Source organism: Erithacus rubecula, assembly GCF_903797595.1.
Source record: "Erithacus rubecula genome assembly, chromosome: 1".
Taxonomy (NCBI): domain Eukaryota; kingdom Metazoa; phylum Chordata; class Aves; order Passeriformes; family Muscicapidae; genus Erithacus; species Erithacus rubecula.
This window is the reverse complement of record NC_136658.1, coordinates 84708427-84724557: the sequence shown is the minus strand read 5'-3', so window position 1 is coordinate 84724557 and position 16131 is coordinate 84708427.

Sequence of the window (16131 nt, the reverse complement as noted above, 5' to 3'; positions counted from 1 at the left end):
CTCTCTCAATTTCTTCACTCTCTTGTGGGCTACATAAACTGAGATTCTGACGGCAGCTCCTTATTTTTACTGGCTCTGAAAAATCCATCAGCAGCTATGTTGAGAAAGGAAGGAAAAGCAGCTTTGCTTTAACATCACCCATATTACACCGCCTATGCTCAGCCAACCAGGAACAGAGCAAAAAAAGCCCAACTAAGCTTCGGTTGTTGTGTGTGACTTTTCCTTTTTGTGTAGATGGGAATAGAATCTGGAAATACACATGCTCCTTCTTGGGAGAGAAAAGCAAACAGGTTTTATCTATTTGCAATTGAACTCAGAGAAAAATAGCCAGGCATGGAAAGCACACTTGAAGGTAAGACATGAATATAAGTAAAGATAAATTTCACTATGCTAAATTCAAGGGAAATGTGTCACATTGTCATAATTATTACAGAGAACATGTGGTAATTAATTGTTACACTGTTCTGGTGCAAGAGTTGAGTATTCTACATGAAACAAATAGAGGAGCTGACCCTGAGATGCTGTTAACTCTTGTTTAGAAGCTGGCCTGTGAGGAGCATGCCGTGAATGGCCTTGTGAAAATGAGACTGGTGAGCTGATTTGGTCTTAAAAATTACTTTCCAGAGGGGTTACAAAAATATTTTAAATCTATGCTAAATTTTAGTCATGCTGGATGACTGGACTGCTGAGTGTGTGCAGTGTGTTCAAAAACAGTTTTTTGTTTACCATGCCACCTGGGGAACCCAAGCACTAAGTGTCAGTCCTTCAGAGGAATTCAGACAAATAATAACGCTGCTGTTTGGGCATCTTCAGGGCTGCCAGGACACTTCTCTGTAGATGAAATCAAGGAGACCTGAGCATCAAGGGATTCAGAAAAGCACTGACCATGTGCCTATCTGTCTCTTTTGGATCTGCTAATTTCTGGGCTATTATTGACCCTGCTTTAGTTGGAGGTGCACCTGGGGAGATGTTGAGGGGAGCAGGGTAGGTCTGTCCTCATTTCTGGAGGAGGTGTGAGTCTCCTGCACGCCAGAGGTCTGTGCAGGGCTGTTTCCCTGCAGCAGGCTTGCTTGGCTTACAGACACCCATCCTTCTAGCTGCAGCATGGTGTGTGTGAGCAGTGTTGGCCGTGCTCACAGGCTGGCGATGCTCCTGTTTGCCATCAGCCTTCCCTCCTGGATCAGGGCCGCTACCGATTGCTGAGGGGTGGCCAGGAGCAGCTCCCTCTGGTGAAACTCTTTTGTGCTTTTATCTCCCTCTTCTTGGCAGAAAGCTGCCACTGGCTCCCAGCCATGGCCCTCTCGCCCTCCCCAGTGCCCAGCTTGCATGCTCAGCCAGTGCCTACATCTCTTCCAGCAGCTGGCCCTACTCTTCCTCCACAGCTGGCTGCTGCCCCCTGCTGTGGTAATTATTATTTATTATGGATATTCAGTGTACATTATGTCCACTGGAGTCCAGTACAGTCTGAATCACTACCAGGGCCACACTGTGTGGGCAGAAGCACACAGTCATACAGAGTTGTTTCCCGTTGATATTCACTTGACTCTCACACAGGGAAAGACTGAGGCAAAAGGGGCGAAGGTGGCTGTTGGCACCTATTAGCACTATCTGATGTGACACCTACTCTCTGTGGTGTGTTACATGACTCCAGCAACAGCACAGCTGAGCACAGAGCTCCTTTTTCTCCACCTCGCTATCAGTAGCAGGTCTCCTGCTATTACTGTTACCTAGCTGGAAATACCTGAGGTGTTTTCCAAAAGTCATGGTTGCTACATAATCACAGTTTAACTCCCTGTTGCTGTGAATGTAGACATTGCTTGGCACAGCATGACTATGTGGGATACCATTTTCTTTCCTATTTCTCTCCATCACCTTCCTCTCTGGGTTTCATGCCAGTTCCTTTGTTCATGTGTCCCTCTCCTTACACTTCAACATTTCTTCACACCCTGACTCCCTGAAGACACCACCCTCAGCTAAAAACAGAGGGCTGTAACTCTCACTACTTAGAGCACAGGCAAAAGCACTTGGAGGGAGAAGCAGCTTTTTGTACATTTGGAAAAATACAGAGTCCTGGACATAGTCCACACATATATGTGCATGTGTGAGAGGCAGCTGTGGTGAATAGGGTTAGCCTTGTTCAGGAAGATGAAGCAATACTGCTCCATGGTAGCTGAGGATCTGTCCCAGTATGTAAATGTAAATATCTATTTTTACAAACCCTCCTACAGTTTGGTTTAAAAAAAAAGCTTTCTCTTTAGACACTAGAAACATACAAGCCCGTCAGAAGTGTCCCACTTTCTATATTTTCTCTAATTCCTACCTGTGACTTCCTTTGAAAGCTTTCAAAATCTAATGAATTCAAGAGACAAAGTGAATTAAAACTGAAGATGCTTTGTCTTCAGTACACTGGGCCTAATATTCAGGAACTTAAAAAAAAAAAAAAGAGAGAAAAATAAAAGGGTAAAAAGCAATATAAATCCAGATAATTTAAAATGTTTGATTATAAGGGGGCTCACCAAACCCAGCAAAATTCCCACTGTCTATTACATGCAATCTTGTGCCCTTTCAGCTAGCTGCAGCAAGTCAATATAAGGAACAAATATTTAGAGTCTCTGCATCAGAACACTTTTTGCCATGAATCACTTTTTAAATTGTTTTGGGTTTACATTTAATTGCTTCCTTTGCATGCTATGTGTACGCATGCACTCCTCCCACCCCCCATATTTCATTTGTAACTGTTGTGTAGGCTGAAGTCTTTGAATATGGAGTATTCAAACCTCAGAGCACAAACCTCAGGAGTTTCAACCCAGGAATTGATTTGTCCTCTCTTAAGATGGGAACCACATGTGTGACATGAATCCAGATCTTGAGTGGATTCTGGATACATTAATTTGATTACATCAGGTTTTGGGATTCAGGCTCATTTGTTTGTTATGACACTAGTCCTGCTACCTACTACTGAGTGTTCACTTTTCTCTGCCTCAATAGAAAGAGAAATGCTTCTTAATATTCACTTCTTCCAGGCTGATTTGTAGTTCATTCCAGGATGAAATAATCATCAAGTATTATTCTCAGTTTTGTTTCTTAAAATTTTCTGTGACAATTGCTTATAACTGATCTCTGACCACCCTTTAGAACCTTTGGATCATGTAGTCACCTTTCTCTGAGAAGACCCTGTCATCCTGCATTTCTTCTGAAGGTTACTTCCCTGGTTTTTCAAAATAACTGAGTGCACTTTCCCCCCTTGTAACAGCCTTAGTGGTTTGGGACACTGAAAAACACCTTCATGGGGTGTTCCTGTCCAACAAGCTCTCTCTTGAGCTGTTATTCAGAACTGGCTTTTTTGGGCTCCCTAAAACTGTGGTAAACTTCAAAGCTCTTTTATTTCTTTTATTCCCAGGATTTTCCTCATCTCCTTTTGAAGACAGGCAACATAATAGGACTTCCCAGCCTTCTTGTGCTAGTGCATTTTTCAAGGGAAGAAGGCATCCTCTTGTCAGTATCTTGGCTTTTTCTCACTTTATTTCCCCTCAGAACTCCCAGATGAACACCATCCGGTTGTGGTGATTTACTGCACTTGAGTTTCTCAAGTTACTCTACAACTTCCTCCTTAGAGACTTCAATCTGTATAAAGGCCACACTCTGATTTTCTTTGCAAAGTGCCTTTGGCACAGGAATTTCTACACTGCTCTCAGCAGCAGACACAATGTAAGAGATTAATTTAACTCCTCTGCTAGCTTATTGTGTTCTTCTGACCCACTCTATATGGATTTGTGCAAATGATATGTTTTTGTGCAAAGTCCAGGCTAAGAATAATATTCACCAACAGGTGAGACTTGTCTCTCAACTGATATTCTCTTGCTGTTCCACTGAAGGATGTTTCTCTATGTTCTTACAGCCACTCAGCATATCTCATTTGACTGGTTTATTCAGCCCAATATCATTCCTCTGCAGTTAATCTGTCACAGGTGGGTTAAATTCTCACTGATGTAAACTGCACTGTCTCTAGGGAGATGTTAAGGAGCTGGCCCTGCAGGTGATTCTTGCCTAGTGCTTTGGCAATCCACCTCCTGACACATCACAGCAAAGGGGCAGTGTGGGTACTCAGCATCACAGCCCAAGAGGAGCAGGATTTGTGTCCTGGACTGTGGTCTGGCCATCATCAAGGTCTTTTGCCCTTCACAAAGGGAAGCTGGAGGGCTAGAACAATCCTTTCTTTTTCCTGCTCTTTCTTTTTTTTTTTTTTGTTTGTTTGTTTTGTTTCTGTTTCTTCCCACTCCCTTTCTGCTTTTAGAAAGATGAAAACTGCCGTATGGCAAATCCAGTCTTTAATTATTTAGAAGGACAGAATTAGAACATCAGAAATGGGGCAAATACTCTCCATGTCCTGTTTCATTCTCTGGCCGGTGCAAGTTTGCCTGCAGTCCAGATATTTCAAAAGAAAGTCAGTTTTATGAAAACACATCCTCACAAACACTACTAAGCTTTGTGAGTTAAAACTTATTTAATGAACTTTGATGGCCATTACTTTGTAAAGTCAAACCCAAGAAATTATCTTAATTTGTACTGCATTCACTAAAGATATATGTGTCTGATTTGAGGCACAAACATCCCTTTGGTATGACATGGATATGAGATTGATGCTCACTATGGCTGCCTAAGGCCCAGATATGGAGACTATCAGAAATCAGTTCCATTACTTCATCCATCAAAGAGAAAAGCATTTATGCTGTTGAGCTTGTCCTAGCTTTCTGAAAGGAAAAGCTGTAGAAAGCCTACTGCAGGTATCCTTATTTCACTAACTTTCTTATTTCAAATGAAGAATTAAAATCTGACAACTCTGTTTTTCATAAGCTTTTGTGAATAAAGACCCTGAGCTTCCTCAAACTTTCTAAATTGAAGTGAAACACATCTCAAGATTCATAACTGCAGAGCTGTCAGTTGAAGTCCAGCCCTTGAAATCCATGTCAAGATATAGATAGGCATGCTCATCCCTAGCATGTCTGTTTTCAATAAATAAAAATATCTTAGAAATCAATTTGGCTTTTTGTTTTCTAAAATTTGGGAATTCATATACAGAACAGGATTCTTTATAAATTGCTGTGGGTGTCTTAGAATTAGCTATCTAGTCTCAGGTATCTTTTCTTTCCCCGTCTGTTGTGGGTGGCACCTCCAGATCACTGTTCAGCCATTTCATGTGGCCATTATAGGATGGTATCTCATGTGGCTATATGAAAAGAAGTCTCTGTTACTGGTGGAATCTCTCTCTAGCTACAGAAGAAGTGTAGGCAATTGCCTTACCACTAAGATGGGATACTATCTCCTTGTTAATGTCTTGGTTCATTAACATTTTTAATTTAAGGTGAGTAATTCTGATTTGATATATATTTGATGTATGTTTTTCTTTTACTCTAGTCCACAATGACAATGTCTCCCAAAGATTCCTTTTATAATCTGTTTTTAGGGAAATTATTTCCAGTTTTTCTGCTTTATGTAATAAGAAATGCTACTTTCTTGGTCTCATTTTCATAATCTACAGGTTCTCTTATTTTAACTTGCAATATTTTGACTGAATGTAAAGATATACCAGGATCCTACATGAACAAAGTGATCTTGTAGCACTGTACAAAGTTAAGATACAGAGAATAAATTGTAGGGAGGCAATTTAAAATTTTTTCTCCTTATTGATATAACCATTTTTGTACAATTGTAATATTGACAAAATATATCAGAATACATGTTTGAATTACTTTGAAAGCACCATTTCAAAGACCAGAACAAATATAATGTGTTGATATTTATAAAATATGGTTAGCAATAACTAAGTGAAATAATTGAAATTGTATTATAGAGTACATAAGAAATTTCTCCATTTTTGCACTCTGCCTTCTCACAAAACAAGCAGGTCACGCAATGCCCTAAAAAATATGGTTCGAGGAAATAAAAAAATCTTTCAGAGGCCATTGAGAAGAGACACCCAAAGGTATACAAAGCACAGAAGATAACAATAAAGAATAGTCCTATAAAGATCTATAGATCTTCCTAGTTAAGAAACAAGGCAAGACTTGGGCTTTTATTTTAATAATGCTTCCATAGCTTGAACAGCCTGATACATGGCCATGCTGGTGAGAGAAGAGTACCAACTAATGCTGTTGGAAAGGTACAAAGAGCAGTAAACCTTTATTTTGGCTTTTGGAATACTTTGAAGTCTGTTTATGTCGTGGAATGTACACAGTTTGTGTACTGTCAGGACACAGGCTGGTCCTTCTCAAAACCTCTGCATTAGCAATCAATTTTTCTCATTAAAACTTGTATGCTGTTCTCTATTCTCTCCCTCTCTAAGGTACTGAAACTATTGTTCAAGGCTCAAGTTCTAGTTCAACTGCCAGTGGTCTGATCACACCCACCATTGCATCGCCCCATCCCCTTACTACACCTTACCCAGGAATGTGCAACACCTTCCTCTCCTCTTCATGGGATTTTTGCCAGGACTTAACAAAGATAGGACAAGACAAAAGTGCCTGGAAGTGCTGCCTCCAGTGTCACTCAGGCTTCTAAAAATCCTCTATGCCCCCATATGGCTTACTGTGGGCAACTACAAGAAACGCTACACACAATAATTTTTGAAGAATGACTTCTTTGCATTGCCTTTGTCACACATCTCTGCATAGCCCCATGCAGTAGTCTGCACTTTTATTTGGGATGATGAGAAATATTCACAGACAAATAACAAATAGCTGCTCTCATCATCTTCATTGATGTCAAAGACCGCTGTGAAGGTGAACCTACAGGAGAGAAAGCCTATTGTAAAGTGTTCATCAAATAAAGACTAGGTTGAAACATCCCGCACAATTGAGCACATTTGCATAGATGATTACTTCTTCCCTTCACAGGACTCAGTATATTGCCCACTTCTCTTGGTAGGACCTACTTCCTTATGAAATACTACCAAATGGAGGAAATCTCTGCCATAGGTGTGACTGTTGATCCAAAATAAGGGATTAGTAAACATCCTTCATTTGGCGTTGAAAACAGAGATGAGCAAGGAATGAACTTCAAACACAAAGAAAATTGGTTAATTGCATCCATTCTATTAATGGGATGATTCATGGTTGTCTTCTCTCTGCAAATTTTCACCAACACTAAAACATTTTGCCAAATCTAAGAAAATATTAAGACCTTGGCATAAATCTGTTGCTTGCTCATGCATTTGAGTCTAGTCAACAGTTTTGCATTTAGTTACAAAGCATTTTTAAATTTATCTCTTAGTTCTGGACTGTTTAAGATTTTAGGAGTGCTCTGACACAAATTTGGATGTTGAAATGGGGTCTTAAGGACAGACGAACATAATTCTCTGAAGAGTTACGATGCAACCTTGGCTAGCAAGAGCCTGTTCTAGGTGGAATTTTGATTAATCTTCAAATGTGAATGTCACAGTTAAGGGCCATTTATAAAATTTGTGAGTCTTGCGATTGGCTCTGAACATTAGTGTACTTGGGAGGACCCAAGACACTCTGTGTGATCTCAAAGTGGCATCTTGGAAAGGCAGGTTTTGTTCTTTTTCTCTCTATAGATCCTTAAAAATATGCAAATCTATGTGATCTGCTTCTCATACAAAGAGTTACAAATTCAGCTATGGATCAAAGATTAGAGCATATGCCTATTATTGCAGCTGCCAGTTAACCGATCCAAATGTTTAACTCTTTAAAGAAATAGAGGGTCAGCAGCTTTCTAAATAATTGTTTCCAGACAGTCTTCTGTTAGTTGGATTTCTATATCACATTCAACTTCAATTGCTGCTGTCATTTATCTCCATTCCACATAGTTTAACTTTACTAAATTCACATGTTACTATTTGAGCCACTTACTCTTAGACATATCCAGATCATGCTCCATGCTCGTTGATTGTTTTTCATGGTGCCTCACAGAAAGGAGAAAATGAGAAAAACCAATGTCATCCCAACACCTGCCCCATGTCTTTTATCATGCTAGGAAGTGCAGAGACAAATCATCATGCTAGGAAGTGCAGAGACAAAGAAACCAGGCCATAAATGACTCAAAAATTACTCAAATATAAAATGAGTCAGGGGTGTGTACCAACCTTTTGAAAGCTTATCTTCAGTGTCAACAGTCAGAATGGAAGTGTTTTGATGACAGCCACGATGCCACATTGTGGGAGAACATTTCTTTCCTGGGCTGCACTTCCTTGTCTTTTAATCTTGCCTTGCCTTCATGAAGAAAAGATCTTTGTCCCACTCTGATGGGCACCACCTCAGTCATAAGCCCCACAGACATGGGACCTTGTGTTTGGGTCAGTGTTGCCATCCACATTTCAGGGCTTCCTGCCAGAGAGCCACCAACCTCTGTCTGCTGCAGGGTCCTGTGCTGTGTGAGTCCCCTTTACCATCTTCCTCCTGCATTGGTACAGCTGCAAACCAAACAGTTGTTAGCTAAAATGATGCAAAAAATGGTGTAGGGGTTTTATTTTTAGATAATGATAAACTGAAAAATAAAACATATTGTAACTCTGTTCTTGTTCCAGTTTTGTTCTGGACTATTCAGTGCCAGCAGACCCTATTTATCAAATAACCAAGTCTCAAGTTATATGCTTTATTCAACAGATACTTGATTTTGAGAAAGAGAGCAAATGTGCTAGTCTAAATTAAAAATGACTGAGGGGATAAAAGGGTTAAGGACAGGGTCTAGACCCTTAGCATCTCCTCAGGAGGAATGATAAACACCTCTTTTTGGCCAGGACCAGTTTCCTACACCTTTCTGAGGAGCAGTAATGGAGAGTGCTATTTATTATGTGTTGGGATGAACGTAGGGAATGTTTTCCACCATTTAAAAAAATAAAATCCAGAATTTATGGGAGTTTGAAAAGCAATTTCCTTTTAAGGTGCAAATTCCTAATTTGCCACATAAAAGTACAGGAATTAAGTGCTAAATCCTTCTTTGCCAGTGAGACCTGTGAAAGGAGGTACGAAAAAAGAGTTACTGTTAGGTTTCTATTCATGTCTCCTGAAAGCCAATGTATGCAAAAGTGCACTGAAACAGCCCCAATTTTTTTTTTTCAAAGCCTTCCTGCCATTTCTGACTGACTTTTAAAAAATGAACCCTTGTCCAGTTTTATTTGTGTGGTGGGTTCTGATTTTGTTCTGCCTGTACTGTATCACTTTTCTCTCCTTGCCATTAATCTTCCATGAATGTTCCCTGGGGCACAGTTCTCCCTTTTCTGCATGGAGAGTTTCTATTGAAATTAATGGAGTTTCTTCTCGAGGGTGGAGGGAAGAATACACCCTTATATCAGCCCTGTTGCAAAAGAATATTATTCATTGAAAAAAAGTGTTAGTCTCACTCCTGAAAGCCCAAGGTCTAGTCAGGCAGATTATAGTGGGAGATCCCAACAGGAGGTCTGGTACAGAAGCAAGAACTACTTGTCCAACATGAAAACAAAAGCCAGAACATAAGACTTTTTAAATGTTGGAACAAAACCCCATGGAAAGTCAGTGGATATACTATGTGATGAAGTGTACTGTCCCAAACCTAATTCTAGGGCAGATCCAGTGGCATACAGTGCAGTGAAGATATCCATTAGTGACCTGTAGAAGCAGGCATGTCCACAAGAACATCATGGCACCAAAGACTAATTTGATCTGCAAAGAGGCACTGCAGATTGGCCAGAGGTACTTGGCCATGCAAATAAAGTTATATTGTGCTGTGCAGATGTATCACCTCATTTGGAACTTGGGCTTGGGAGCTTGGGCATCTTTGACACTCTTATGCATTGCATAAGGTGCACATGCTAATAAGTATGGCTACATGCCCTTAGAGGCTTAAATGGAAAAGTCATGTTGCTTCACAGAGAACCCTTTGCTGAATTAAAGAGGGTGTTGACAACCTTCAATTGAAACGGCATAAATTCTCATAGGAAGGATAGTAGCTGCAATATGAGGTCTTGAGGCAAGCAGATGACCTTATAAAATATACTACAGTATCTAAGTTTAGTAAAACAAACACACTATATTTAAGTAGGCTATGGAAACGTAAATATGCTTCAGGGTTGGCCCCAAGCAGTTTATGTTACGGTAATGTTGCTGTCACATTTTGGATAGATCATTACTCTAGATACTATCATCTAAGTCCAGGACATTGAGTTTAATATGCATGGAGAAATTTAAATAGAGGATAAAAAGCCCTCTTTACTCAAAAGTATTTTCAAGAATGAGCCTTACTGCCTCCTTGTAATAAAAAAAACAAACCCACCAAGCTTGTCTATAGAGGCATTACAGGGATGGGCGAGGGCACTGCAATAGTTTTAATTATTTGGGATATTTCACAGGGAAGTCCTTCAAGTAAGGATGACTACTGTTTGTATCCCATGAGTCTTTTTACCATGCAGTGGTAGAAAGGGAAGCACATTGGCAGACAAATGAGAATTTCTTGTGTGTTTATGGTTTGTGAAACCTTGATTGTTGTATAATTAACATGCCAGTTACCCCTGACTTTTCAGTTTTAGCAACCGATGTGTTTTTAATGTTTACATTTGACTTGAGCATCTCTGACAAAGCTCTTGTTACTCATTTGTGTGTATTTGTATTTTGGTTGAAGATTATATACATATCTCTGAAGAAGTGCTCTGTCTGTGCCATCCACCAAACCCGGATCGCTTGCTTTAAGATTAGCCTTGTCAAATTTACTTAAAGTGACCAGGCAAATACATACAACTAATTTTGTTATAGGCAAAATTAACTAATGCTCTTTTTCATGGTGAGGTGCTGTAATGATTTTATATAGCAGTCAAACTATTTAAATACTAATGCTGTCTTCATGCTGTAATCACCATTCTAGTCAGATGTCATTTTTAGTAGCCTATAGGGAATTCCATCCCTTAATTATTCTTCAATACACAAACCAAGCATTCTTTAATTGGTGTAAATTGAACAGTGTTCCAACGCAAACAAGAGGAGGACAAACTAATCAATGATTCTGTGCATGTCTATTGGAAAGCTATTGCCATTAGATCAAGTAACGAATCCTCGACTCCATTAGCTTCAGAGGAACGATGGGGGAAAAATACTGCTAATGCTGCTTCTTGCTCTCCATCAGTAGTGAAAAGTGTGAGCAAATCCTTCAGCAGAACTCCAGCTTTTCTTGAAAGTGCTCATGGAAATTTAAAATATGAAGATATTCTGACTTCAGAGTCCCGAGTCATATGTCTTTGATGGGGATTTGTCTGGAAACAATGTGTTTTTATTCTCTGCTGCCTTTAGTCGTGTGGCCTGCTTTTTATTTTTCTTTTTCACATAAATGATTCTTGAATGATAACATAACTTTTTTCAACTCGTCAGAAAATTTTTGGTGAATTTTCTGTATCTCTCAAGCTGTTCTCTGTACATTCATATGTATTCACTACTGCAGCACAACATAAATTGGTTGGCTGTCCCATCTCTTTTTTTTTAATACAATCTGGAATAAAGGTGCTGTATTTAAGAAACAGATGAAAAATCCTTCTCATAAATGTGTCACACTCACTTTTCATTCTTGTCCCTTTTTATCAGTTCCCTAAAACTGATTATTTATCTCTGGAGATGGAGGAAAAAAAAAAGTAAAAGGCCCATTACAAACCTCTGGCCCAGATCTGCCAGTCTTAGAATTTTAGTTAGTGTGGAAAGTGAAACTTCTCTGGAAAGAGATATACTGGCTATGGTTGTTCACTTTTTAATCTATTTGTTTTTGATATAATATGCTATTTACTGTTTAAGGACCTTTCATGTTGGTTTAAATTGAAGTTTTTAAAACGAGTCTAGCATAAAAAGCTCGAAGTGACATAGGCTGAGTAGAAAAATACAGCATCTTCTACAGACAGCCTTTGTTCACCACATTACAGTTGAAAGAAGTGTAGAGCAGGCTCGGTAGATAACCTGCCTTCTTAAAACAAGAGGGTTTCTAATTTCCACACATCCTAATCACAGTTACATTACTTCACTCTCTGTACCAGACCCCTCAGGGCTGGCTCTAGGTTTTGCTGTGAAGTCACATGTGTGGGGCCTGAGGCATTTTTCCACTTTACTTTTTTCTTGTTTAATCCTTTTGCCGGTTGGGACTTTCTAACTGGCTCTGTTGTCATGGGTGGCTGACTAGGGTGGTAAGGAAGAGAGCAGCACAGGTAATAACTCTCAAGATTTCAAACTTTTTTTTTCTTATTGAGGATGAAGATGCTGAAATATGTGTCTTCTGAGGAAAAGAAGTTTCTCCCCTCACCTCCCTTCCCAGACCAGTGTGCAATTTCCAGGTAATGAATTCCCCTCTCTTTTCCTACTTTTTTCCTCTGCTGGTTGGCTCTTGTGTGTGACTGTACTATTTCTCAAAAAATTAAGATGTGCCATCTGGCTTAAGGTATCTTTCTTCTTTCCATTACTCTTCAATATCTTCTGTGGTAGCTGTTACAGGATGTTGATGCCAGTAAGTGGTTATGACACTTCAAGTGGGGATTTTGGAGTGCTGAAGAGGATTTTCAAGAGTAATAAACCTCTCACTCTGCTGAGAGCATGTTCTGAAAGGCAGTTGGTCCTTTGGAGTCTGTATGTGCTTCCTTGGTTTGGAGATTTGGCCCCTGAAACAATGGGGTGCCAAATGTCGGGGGCCCAAGGAGATGGGAGACACCCAAAGGCAGATTGTGGGATGGCTGTGGGGTGCAGAGGGGATACTTGCTTTGAGATGGCACCTGACAGTTTAGAGTCTGACTCTACCTTGTTACAAAAAAAAAAAAAAAAAAAAGAAAAAAAGGCCTTTTAAATGCCATACTATCCATACTATGTTACAAAGAGAAAATTTTATCTAAGTAGAATGTTAGATAAGATTTTTTTTTAAGATTTCATTAAGTCAAATTTGCATTTTTTTGGTAAATCTTGTGATTTTCACTCATTTTAAAATGACAGTTGTCCCAGTATTTCCACATACATGAACAAGCCTTACTAGAGTTGAAACCACATAAGAAAAGAATCAGGCCAACTTCAAAACTACACATGGGATCCAAATGACACTCCTGGGAGGATTTAGCATAATAAGTTTACCTGAAGTTGGAACCTGTGTTTGCAGTTGTGTGCCAAGTGTGGTTTAGGCTATAAGAAAGGGCTAAGATTTGTCATCTGATATTCATGAAAAACAAAGGAACACTTTTTATTTTGGTTTAGTTTTCAATAAAAGCCTGCCCTGGATTGTTGGGAAAACTTCAGTATAATAATTTCTTAATCATCTCTAAGTTCTTAGGCATATCTGGCCTTCAAAGTCCATATTAAAACTCCCCACTGATTTCCTTGGGATTATGCCCCTCAGAATGGATGACAGGAGAAACAAATACTCATCAGGCCTCAGCCATTGCCTGGCAATCCCAAGGGAAATGCCCCTCTGATCCCCACAAGGAAATCCTCAGACACCATTTTACAGGATAAGGAAAATCTCTTCTTTCCCAAGGATGACAGAAAGAGAGAAAGACAAACCATGTGAAGCGGGATGTGCCGCTCCCTTTTTGAGACAAAGAGAAAACACTAGCACAGGAGCAGCTAGGAAGGGAAGGGAAGCCAGCAGAAGGCTTTTGCAAAAGGCTAGGATATTTAGTGTGGATGCTTTGATGTAAAAAGATATAGATGTGTTAATAAAATAATGTGAAAAATCCTAATTTTAGGGTGTGACAATATTTCAAAATTCTTTTCACCTTGTTACATACTTTAATACTTAGGCAGGTGACTCCAGAGAACATTTTGATTTGAAAAAATTTAGGTTTTAAATGTCATGAGACATTTGTTTGCTTTTTTAAATTTAAGAGTGAAGTGAATGTTATGACTCTTGGGGATGGTGCTACACAGGGACAGGAGCTGGACTCAGTGGTCATTGCAGGTCCCTTCCAACTCAGCATATTCTATCATTCTGTGGTTCTGTGATTTTTTTTTTCATCAAATATACTGCCTGAAAGAAATAATATTCTTGCTCAAACTTGCATTATACAGGTTGCATTCTGTGTATTTTTGTCAAAGTGCTGTTATATCAAGTTGCCATTGATGTTGGAAGAGAGTTTAAGATTGCTCTACCTTGTACTTTTACTTTTGGTCACAATCATAATGATTCTACTTCTAAAATCTATTAAATACACTTCAATTCTAGTGATAAAGTAATGGCATATTGACTCACTTTATTTTATAGTATTTAAGCCAGCTAATTCATCACAGAAAGCTACTATTTTAATTTCAATTTTGTTTTGTTTTGTTTTATTATTTTAATGAGCTCACCTTTGGTCATGCAGACCATTCTATCTATCCTGCTTCAGTAGATTATTCACATTATTTTGGAAAGTAGCTTGTGCAGCCTATTCTCAAAACTCAATCCACATATCCACAGCTTCAATGTCTTCAGTGTGAGAAAATTTTTGCCAGCATTTGACCTGACTCTCCTTTGTTTCAATGTAGTACTGTCACTTTCTGTCATCTGGCTGTAGTCCTGAAATACAAACTCTTCCCTGCCTCTTCCTAGAAGGCTTTTAACATTTGAAGTCTTTGGTTTTTATGTCCACTCATTTTTTTTTTTCCGGATGAAATCACCCCAGTTCAGATTTCTTTGCAGGTGACATTTCCCAAAGTTCTGATCATCCTCATTCCTCTCCTTTGGACACTTTTGAAGGCAGCTGTATCCTTTTTGAAAAGTGATTCTTTAATGGTGTCTGTGCCAGTGTACAGCTGAGCAGCATGATCACAGCCTTATCTCACAAGAAAGGTTCTGTCTGCTCAGCTCCCGACAGCTCAGCCCTCTCGCACCCAGGTATGGTTCTGGTTTTCTCTCCCTCAATTCTGGGGGGGAGACAGATTCTCCCTCAAAATCAAGTTTCAGTCTTGTGTTGCCTGCTCCTACCTAGTGGGACCTGCAAAGTTCTTCAGGAGCTGCTTAAGAAGGTCCTGGATGTTATCTTTTGGAGGAGAGTGGAAACCAAGCTTTTTCTGTATACATGAGACACATTTGACCTCATTCAATTCTTCTCCTTCTCTCTCTGCTTTCCTTCCAAAATGAAAATGCAATGTTTGGTTTTAAATTTTTTTCAATTTTTCTTTTTTTTCCTCATGTGATTATTTGCATTACTAATTTAAGGAATTTTGAAGTGAAAGCACCGTTTTGAACCAAAAAAGCCCAGAAAATCCAAAACTTGACTTTTTATTAGCCATTATTTCTTCCAAAGTGCCTTACATCATTAAGCATAAAAAAAAAATTCTTTTAATCTTCAAGTCAGTAAAAATTTTGTGAAAAACCCTCACCTAATTTCTGAGTGGTTGTTCTCCTTCTTGACTTGAAATATTTGAGCAAAATAACTCACAGGAAATTCTAATATAATTCTGCCATCTATGAAAATACATTCAGATTTTACATCAGGATAGCTGGTTGATTTTGTTTACAGTAGCATATTTTGAATATTTTCTAAAAAATTTCATTATTTTAATCACAGAAAATGTAGACTTAAGTTCCTCACTCCCTTAAAGTCAACAGAAAATTCCCTTGAGCTTCTCTTGGGAAGGGTTGAGCCTTTAATCTGTGTTTGTTTAATAATAAAGTCTCTGAGATAGGCTGGTAGATAGGTTTCTTTGAGACATACTTGTATCAATGTTAGGTACAGGTTTTTTTTTCTGATGCACTGTGGCTTCTTAGACTGTTCAAGCAGGTACTTATGACTTTACCACAATGATCTCCTCCTGACCTCCTGATCTGCTTTGTCTTTCTGTTCCTATTTCATGAAGATAGATAAATATTTTGCAGCAGAAATGTGAATATATATACACATATATGTATATATTTATATATATATTTTAATAAGTGGTTCATCATTACTCTTCTGTTTTCTTACTCCATTACATTCTACCCCACATGATCATTTCTGAACAAACGTTTGCTGTCAATATTTGCTGAAAAAGTCCAACTCAACTAAGTAAATAAAGCCTCAGAAAACATAATTTTGTTTCTTCATTCAGCCAAATCCATTCAGACTTTAACACAAGTAGAAACTAAAGACAAAGGGAATTTCTTAAAATACGAAGGCCTGTACAAAGCACATTTGCATTTTGAAATTAATTGCTGACCTAATTATTTGTC